At 44.7% G+C, this 9,815-nt stretch overlaps 1 protein-coding gene across 3 annotated transcripts in view; it reads right to left on the reverse strand.

The window, feature by feature from the left end:
• The window catches only part of LOC111852926 (neuroligin-2-like), a 50,313-nt gene extending 41,312 nt beyond the window's left edge, over positions 1 to 9,001 (reverse strand). For 2 of the 3 annotated variants that reach the window (XM_023829314.2, XM_023829313.2), the window contains exon 1: positions 8,086 to 9,001. The gene's annotated coding sequence lies outside the window, so the exon portion shown is untranslated. The remainder of the gene's footprint in view (positions 1 to 8,085) is intronic. The other variant, XM_023829315.2, reaches the window with a different exon arrangement.
• Between the last annotated feature and the right edge of the window lie 814 nt (positions 9,002 to 9,815).

Raw genomic sequence — 9,815 nt, forward strand, 5'->3', positions numbered from 1 at the left:
CCATAAGGATAGGTAAACCCGCTCACACACACACACACACACACACACGGTCTATAAAAAGTATTCACTTCCTTTGGACTTTCCCAGGTTTTATTATTTTACAACACTAAATCATGGTTGATTTAATTAGGTTTTCACACAGAAGAACAGATAAAAAGTTTCCTTAAAATCAAAGTGAAAACAAATTTCCACAAAGTGACGATGCTCCAAAATCATCACTGATGCAATCAGCTGGTTTTAGTCTCATAATCAGTTAAACTGAGATTGCATGTGTGTAGTCAAGATCTTTCAAGTGATAATAGTATAAATACACTTTTACCTGGAAATTTCTGGCAAATATAATATGCCATGAGAATGAAGGAACAGCCCAAACATCTCTGTGACAGTGTTACTGAAAAGTCCTGGTTAGGGGATGGATACAGAAAAGTCACAGAATATCTATCAGAGTATAGTGCAGTGAATTATTTAAAATAGGTAACAATGTGGCACAACTGTAAACAACTGCACAAAGCTGGATTTCTTCAAAAATGGAGTGACCATGCGATGAGGGGACTACTGAGGAAGGCCATCAAGACACCGATGACAGCAACTGTGACGGAAGCGCAAGCTTCAGAGACTGTGCCTGTGACAACTGTTGCCTGGGTATTTCACCAGCACCAGCTTTATGGGAGAGTAATTCACCCAGAGTCTCCCAGAAGGCATTTGGGAGCCTCTGAAATCAAGTGGAAGAAGGTTCCACGGTCTGATGAGACCAAAATTGAGCTATTTGGCCTTCATACTAAACAGCACATTGGCAACCCAGCGTGAAGCACGGCGATACTGTGGGAATGCTTCTCTGCAGTATGGCCAACAAGGACCGTCAAGGAACAGGGTAAGATGAATGCAGTGAAATGAATGCAGCAAAAGAAATGCAACTATCCCCATGACACCTGAGAGAGCCTGAGCAAAGACAGACCATTCCGCACAGACTCAATGCTGTAATCGCTACCAAAAGGGGCCCAACTAAATACTAACTGCAGAATACAGACACTCCGCGGGTTACGATGGCCCACGTTACGATATCTTGACTTTACGATGGGTATTCCAATTCCATTCTCTTTTTCACTTCCAGTACATTATTCAATAAATTACATGGGATATTCAACATTTTATTATGAAATCGTCATTGTGATCATGATTTTGCCCAACTGTAGGCTGTTAGTGTTCTAAGCATGTTTTAAGGAAGGCTAGGCTATGATGTTCGTTAGGTTAGGTGTGCTGTATTAAAATGCATTTTCGCCTTACGATATTTTCGTCTTACGACAGGTCTATCGGAACGTAACCCCATCGTAACCTGGGGAGAGGCTATCCTTATGCAATCAAATTATTTTGCATTTTATATCTGCAATGAATTTTCTGGATATTTGCTTTTACTTTGATATCAAAGAGTCCTTTCTGTTAGTTCATGTCAAAAAAACTGAATGAAATCTGTGTGATTAATTGCTGTAAAACAATAAAACATGGAATAAGTCGAAGGGGTGGTGGGGGGGGGGGGTGAATATTTTTATAGGCACTGTAGATCCACAGCTTATTCTTTCTTTGCAAAGACAAGGGTGGTTAAACTTTATGTACGCTAATTTCAATAAAAATGCAACATAATATTTCAGGTAAGAAGTTCTGTGATAAGTACTGTAGTTGATGCATTGCGCCAAATGACGTACGCACAAGAAGCATATTAAAATGCATATGACTCTTACCTCCTATTTCTCATTTTTCTACACAACAGCTCCTGCAAAGCCCTATGCATTGATCATCAGCCTTCCTCTATGCCCCACTTGCTGTCTCTGTCGTTCAGGTAGAATTTAACAGAGGTGGACATATCAGGTCCAGAAAGTACAAATTCAAACCAGGATTTTCTTTCAACCAACCGGTTGAATATAAAGAGTCACAGTCACAGAGTTCTCAACTGGTTGGTTGAAATAAAATCCTGGTTTGGATTTTTTACTTTCTGGACCTGAAATGTCTGCCTCTGGCATTTAGCATTCCATTTCCAAGGTTGGAGGTACAAATTGTGCTCCTGTTCATTATGTGTGGAGTTTGCATGTTCTTCCCATGTTGGGTGGAGGTATTCAAGTACTTCAGACCTCTCCTGCAGTCAACAAACAGGAAGTTTGGCGAACTGGTGTGTCACAATTGTCCATTGTACATAATTGAGTCTTCATACCCTCTGATGCACCGTTATCTCATCCAGATTGTTCCCGCTCTTCTCCGCTAGGGCACTGTTTCCCAATCTGGTCCTCAGGCACCCACAGACAGTCCATATTTTTGCTCCCTCCCAGCTTTTGGTAGGGGAGCAAAGTGTGGACTGTCTGTCGGAGCTGAGAGGGAGCAAAAATGTGGAGCGTCAGTAAGTCCCCAAGGACTGAGTTCGGAAACTGCTCTAGTGGGATAATATTTTGGTCCCAGGTTACAAAGAGTGTAAATGATGCATAATATGGAGAGTCTAATTGGATTATTTACTGGCCCTGTTTTATAGAAGGTAGCTTTAAATGCTGTATTCTATGAATTGAGTGTGTGGTGGGGTCATTTCCTACCCCTCAGATTACTCTAATTGTAAATACTTGGGCTGCTAATGGTTCATATTAACCTGTGTGCACTAACACAAAAGGTAACCTCTTAAAAAAGGCGATAGAAACAAGGCCAGATGGCTGTTATTTTTGTTCCGTTCTTTTCTCTCTGTTCCTTGCACATCTCACCAAGATGTGAGGCTTGATCTCCGCCTCTTCAGTCTCTGTCTTCATCTCATCATAGCGTCTTTCGTGATTTGTCTCGTTTTATTTAAAAGAGAAAGGACTGTAACGGCTCAGTTTCCCTCTTTTTTTTGTCTTTCTCTTACCACCCCCCCATTCTCTAGATCATTCTCAACATCTCAGAGGAAGGCAGACAGATGGATGGTGTGGAAAGCTGAAGCATAATGGCCAAAAGGAGAAGAGGAGAAGAGGATGTGGGTGAAGGGAAAAGTTGCAGAGAAAAACAGGAAGCCTTACCGCAGAAGTCATCAGTATGAATCGATATGCATTTAGTTTCTTTTTTCCATTCGTCGATGAGTTCAGCATCTCATCTCTCAGACCCAAAGAAGAAGATCTCAAGGGTTTTAAAAGGCAGTCAAGTTCCTGAACATTTTACAGCCACTAAAATTCCTCTAAAAAGAGAGTGGAAACAATTATTGAATGTCTTAAATATTTGTTTAAGGAAATGAGAGTGTAATGGTGTCTCTTCCTGCACTGAATGCTACCAAACTGAGTGACCAAAGCAGGGTGTTTTATATTATTATATATTATCCCATTAGGAACAACTGCTACCTCCTCTCCTGTGATTTGTGCACTGGGCTCCAGCTTAATCCTGACCCCTGAGTAGTTAAGCTAGACAAATGTATGTACATGTCTGCCCAATACACACAATATTGTTCTGTTCACTGTTCTGATTTAATATAAATGGGAAATGTCAGATCTTCAATACAGATGGATTAGACAAATCTCAGACGAGTGTGAAATCAGCACCATCACACATTATTACAGTCTAACGACGACCAATAAAGATGAATGAGATGAGACTCGGTGAAGTTTAAAGTCAGCGCCGTTACACATTATTACACACGGACAAACATCAATAAAGGTGAATGAGGCAAGACTCACTGGAAAATAAAGTCATCACCGTGACACATTATTACAGACCAGCAAGCACCAATAAAGATAAACGATACGAAAATCAGCAGGGAGTGCAAAGTCAGCACCGTTACGCATTATTAGAGACCAACAAACACCGATAATTAGACAGGACTCAGATGAGTATAGATCTTTATGCTTTGTTGCATTTTGAGTCTTGATGTGGAATGGGGGACAACCTTAGAATATCCTCAGTGATATCAGGAAAACATCCACTACACTTAAGGGGTGATGGAGCTGAACCTGAGATTAGGCTGCTTTGCTAGGGCTCGGATATAAAGATCCTCCTTATCTCCTTGCTTCTCTTTATTATGTAATATTACAGCGTCACACTTGGAATCGCTGGTAAAGGCAGAATTACGTTACTTCAAATCAAACGTGAGCTGCGCTTCTTCTGCCCTCGCTTCCAGATATGGAGATACCATTCAGCGCTTTTTAACATTTAGAGGACCGAAATACATCGCCGCTGCGCTGTTGACAAGAGACAGTGCAGACTACATCTACCGGTTGCCCTGGCAACACAGGTGGTTGATCTCCCGGTTTCCTGTTTGGCACAAACTGTACAAAAAAGGCTGAACTGCGTAAAATATTTCACCTGTCCTGCACACAGACGCAAGATAAATAGCTTGGCCTTTGCTGAGACACGACAACAGACCCCTACTTGAATCCCCAGCTGACAATGAAGACATTTAAAGAATCTTACTCACTGCTTATTTCTTTCCTGGCTTTATTCATGTGTTATCAACAGAATTAAATGAAGAAAAACTGAAAACCCGTCTCAGTCCAGTTAATGCAGTTTAATAAAATGGCACTTGTGCAAACACTGTGTGTATACAGCCAACCTCTCAATGCATCAAGTCCTGGCAGTGTGTGTATGAGCGAAAATGGCTGTCCTGCTAATTGTGAACACAGGTAGGGTTTGCGGGGAGGGGAGGTTGGGGACACATCCTGGCTAACTATGCGAGGCTTTCAGCATGGAGCTGTCCAGAAGCTGGAGGTTCTGAAAGATCTGAAGCATCCTACACTTTCACTACAGCACCAACAAAAAGGGCTTAGTGATTTGTAACCTGGCTAGTTAGTGTAGTATCAGATGGCATCATACTGTCCCTGCGTCCCGTAAAACATCCCTGTGTCCTGTAAAACATCCCTATGTCCCGTAAAACATCCCTGTGTCCTGTAAAACATCCCTATGTCCCGTAAAACATCCCTGTGTCCTGTAAAACATCCCTGTGTCCTGTAAAACATCCCTATGTCCCGTAAAACATCCCTGTGTCCTAAAAAACATCCCTATGTCCCGTAAAACATCCCTGTGTCCTGGATGTCTGGTGCAAAGAAACAGACTGAGAAGCCAACATGTCTTTTTTTTGTGATCAGATTTTTTTCACCCACACATTTGATAGGCAGGCCATCTGCTGACTGGAGGGGGCTGCAAACGGCTGAGGTGTAAGTCAGCTGAACCGAACAGAGGATATATAGTATTCGACATCTGGAGTCATTTGTGTGCATAATCATTCCTTTATTCCAGGGTGCCTCTTAGAAGCAATGCCGGTCAATCCAATAGGTGACATAGGTGGCTGCCTGAGGGGTGCCGACTGGCCGTTGAATTTTACTTTGCACCAAACGGGGGGCACTGGCAGTGATGCTCGCCTAGGGTGTCACTTGTGCTACGACTGATTCTGCTGGGAAGTAAAAACTTTAGGCACACACGACGATATTCTACAAACTCACAAGGGCCAATTGATGCATTTGTGCTGCACTACATTTACCAGACATGGTCTTACAGTCGATCACTTCATACAGCATTTAATCACTTCATAAAACACAGAAGTAAAAGTATGGACCCTGATACTTGGTTGTTGAACAATCGAGCTTGAATGGCATTCCCAGGATCCAAACCCACAGCCTTTAGGTGCTAGTCAGGTGCTATATGCAGCACTGAGGGGCGTAGATTGAAATCCTGGGCCCTCCCTCCATGGTTGCTATTTTCAATCTGAAGAAATTTTGGTGGATACAGTGGGGACTTGCAGAGCAGAGGTATACTGCATGCCAAGTGGATAAATTATAATTTTTCATATTCAGGGGCCCTAATAAAGACCCTGGATCCCCCCCTGAATCTGCTAGGGAATCCGTGCCCATCAGACACCCCTAGCAGCACTCAATAAAGTCTGGATTTAATCTTATCTACCCCATATGCTTATCCTGTCCACTCCATTTTAAAATCTCTGTCCATGGTGTGTCTGTTTTCCTGCTTGTCTTGTCTTTCTGTCTTTCTCTGCTTTCATTCCCGCGTCCTGAAGGAATACTTTTCGCTTCCATGTTTGCATTCAGCTACACTGCCAGCGAAAACCGACCCCTCTTCTGTGGTTGTGGCCGAGCCCAGCTGTGAACTCAGTGTCCAAACGAATGAATAATTAAACACTGCATTCCAAAACATCATTTGCACCACCCTATCTATTTTTTATTTTTTATTTTTTTGGCGGGGGGAGGATTCACATCACGTTTTCTTGAAGGGACATTATCAGCATTGCCTCTGAAAGCCAAAAAAGTTGCCAGTCAGCCTGCTGACTCTACAAAACCCAGAGTGTAAATCCAAACCAAGGTCCCCGTGTGGGTAGAGCGGTTCCTGCCAGAGGATACTTATGACTCTCTTGTCAGCTGAGTGGGATCCACATGAAAGTGTCTGTGTGTTTCCAAGCGGTTCTCGCAGAATAGTGTGGCGGACTAATGTGGATGTGAAGAAGAACATGACCCACACTACCTGATGTAGCTTGTTATTAATACACATCACTTGACTGAGCTTGTAGCAATGTAGAGGCAGAGTTACAGAACAGACCAATTAAACGAGGCGTGGTCACACATGGACAAATCAGTTGGACAAGGTCAACTAGGAGGCGTGGCCACACATGGACAAATCAGTGGACAGGGTCAACTATGAGGTGTGGACATACATGGACAAATCGGTAGACAGGGTCAAGTAGGTGTGCTGCAGCATATGATTATTGTCCTTGATGATGAAACTAAAAGTTCTGTTTGTCGGATGTTAAGGTAAGCCTAACTAGAACAAGAGCATTATAAATCTACAATGGAGAGGATCTGGGAAAGAGGGACTGCATTTGCTGTACTGCCCCTTGTGGCCAGGAATAACCTGTGAAATGGTGCTGCTGTGATCCACAACGGGCTCAATAAAATTCTAATTAAGGATAAGAGGTGTAGAAATTTGTTTAGTTTTTTTCGTATGGAAGCCCAGTCAGTCCCTTATGGTTTTAAAGTTTAATTGAGGATAACCACAACCCAATGTCAGCACGCATGCACTATATTATTTACAGGCTCAGAGACTCTTGGCCATGAACTGGAATCCAGTAGACAGGAGAGGCATCGTCCTAAACAGGCCAGTCTCACCAGACATGCTATTACAATTTTAATTGCCCAGGTTGTGTTGTGAAGTGTTGATAATTGTTCAGTGCATAACAGACTTTAGCCAATGGGGGGGGGGGGGGTGGTGGGTATTCAAAGCTGCCATAAATAACGAACCACTGGGCGCGTATCACAGTCACACATCGCCCCCACCCCCGTCCCACTTCTCAGGGCAACATAATGCACTTCCTCCTTCCCCAGGTTAGGTTGTGAAACGAGGCAGGACTCTCCCAGGAGACGACAAGGCGGTCCCACCTGGGACGTGTCCTAAAAGCACAGGTGTGTGTGTGTGGGGGGGGGGGGGCAGCCAGGCATTCGCCGGCCCTTCGCCCCATAGCTGGGCCGACCTCTGGCAGCGTGGGAACAGAGCCGCTCTTGTGAGCCCTGAATCGCACTATTCAGAGGGCCCCGGTCTCCCAGCCGTGCATATCAATGTTGCTGGGACCAGGTCTCCTATGCATACGCGCACACATCGGCTCCGCACACCTACGCTCGCCTTCCATACACGTACACGGCCGATGCATGTGCGTGTCGCGAGGGTCAAGCAATGATATTCCCCCTTGTCAATTTTTGTTTTTTTTCTGCTCTTACATAAATGTGATGAAACATTAAGACATTAAAAGGGTGGGGGTGGCTTTGGAGGAGGGGGAGCTATACTAATGCTCACAGTGGAAACTATTATTGCTGATGAGAAAAACAAAAAATCCATGCGCACTCACAAACCGCATAAGGTGGGTCTTCATTGTGCCCATTGAACCGGACACTAGCATCCTGCCCCTAAGACCACCATAACAGAGATATCATGCATCAAAAAAAAACCGCCTGATGGACGAACAAACACTGCAGTCACTGGGTCCGTGTGAAACCGGGACGGACCATTAAGACGGGGATGCTCCGGTAAAAATGGTCCGATGGAGGATGAAGCTCATAACTTATACAGAAAGCTCATCCAGAATAAAGAACTCACCCAGCGTCGGCGTCAGATCGAGACGCTTTATGTACGGGTGTAATAATTCGCCTTCGCCCGCCGAATGCGCTTCAGACAGTCACTCCCGCAGCATCCTCTCCATCGCATCTCTGAGGCTTGGAGACATCGCTGCTCCCCTCCTCCGTCCGTTTTCTCGCCTCCTTCCCCGAAGACGATGCTTGTTCCTATGCACACCAGCCGACAGCTAAATCACCACATTTTTACACCGGGTGACAGCTGGCGGCATTAAAAAAAATTAAAAAGCGGGTCTGCACAGAACCGTGCATTAACCACCCCCCTCCTTGACTACACGCCCCCCCCAACCTTTGCGATGGTGGAGAAATTCACGAAGTAACCCAATTAATTAATTAAGCGAGTCCGCACGATGCAGGTGCCTGTCTTCTCTAAACCAGCGTTTTCTCAACGCATCTTCTGCCTTCGTAGGTCCTCATCTTCGGCTTACAGTTATTAATTTTGTATCAGTAGCGTTTCCATAGGAATCAGCCCCTACGTCCAAAGATAGCACCCCCACACCCCCTCCCGCCAGCCGTCTGCGATGCCGCCGGTTTCTGCTTCTTCCGACGGAGCCGAAATGAATCCTAATGCTGCTTCTCAACAGGCAGACTATGTCATTTAGTGGGATCCGGGGATGCCCCACTCCCTTTCTGCTCCTATGCGTGTGTGTGACTCCTCTTCCTCGCACACTGATTTCGGTTCAGCTGCTCCCAAGCTTCATGTGACACATGGCATACGGTGCTCCTGTCTGGCCGCCTCCGGAGCAGCCCATCGCATGGACCTGCTTGCTCTGAGCTTTCTTTCTTCCTCGCACCAAGTCTCTCTCGTCTAGGAGATCCGCATCAGGCTGACGTCAGAAGAAGTTAAAGCGGTACAAACCTGCTACGTTCGCCTTCAACCAAACGACAAGCCCCAGTTATTTTCGTTTCATTGATTTTGTGCTTCACACGTGGATAATAGTAATGAGGTGGGAATGATTTTTGAAGCTGCCAATTATAAAAAAACGCAATTACTATCTGAGGAGAGGCTTGAGAGTACAAGGGCTCCAGGATTTTCTGTCTTAAACCTTGCAGAGTTATCACTCAATTAGCGACTAATTTACGCCTTTATTCTTGTCCAGATAACGATTCCAGCGCACAGTGATAGTCAAAGACCAGAACTCTAGGAAGTACCACATTTTTGCATCTGTGTAAAACCTTGGGTATTTTCTAAAATATTATTTGCCCAAATAGTTCTATGAAATTGGTATATAAGTTTCAAGAGTATAATTGTGTACTTTTCCTATGAGCTTGCTGTTGACATACACGGTGAAGTAGTTTTTCGACTGTTAAACGGTCATTGCCTTTGATCCCATTGACTGTTATTCAGTGATGAAAACTGTGCTGTATTTCAGAGGGGGAATTCTTTCCACGTAAGTGAACAGATGAGCTTGCAAGGGTGAATGTGGCAGACGGATGGGTTGAGGGACAGTAGGGTTGAGGTACAGAGTTGCAAGAAAAATAGAGGCCCACAGGCTGAAGGAGTTTGGTTCCTGTGGCTTGTACTTGGTTAGCAAGTGTCAACCACAAGCTTAGGACAGCAGGAAGGGCTCCCTCTGGGCCGGCTGCCACAGCACCGATACAGCAGAAAGAGTCAGTTCTCCAGCTCGCAAAACTGCAGCGTGAAGCAAAGGATCTGCATCCCTCTTGAGACTCCATACAGAGTGCTATTGATCG

Source organism: Paramormyrops kingsleyae, chromosome 18 (genome assembly GCF_048594095.1).
Source record: "Paramormyrops kingsleyae isolate MSU_618 chromosome 18, PKINGS_0.4, whole genome shotgun sequence".
In the NCBI taxonomy this organism is placed as follows: Eukaryota; Metazoa; Chordata; class Actinopteri; order Osteoglossiformes; family Mormyridae; genus Paramormyrops; species Paramormyrops kingsleyae.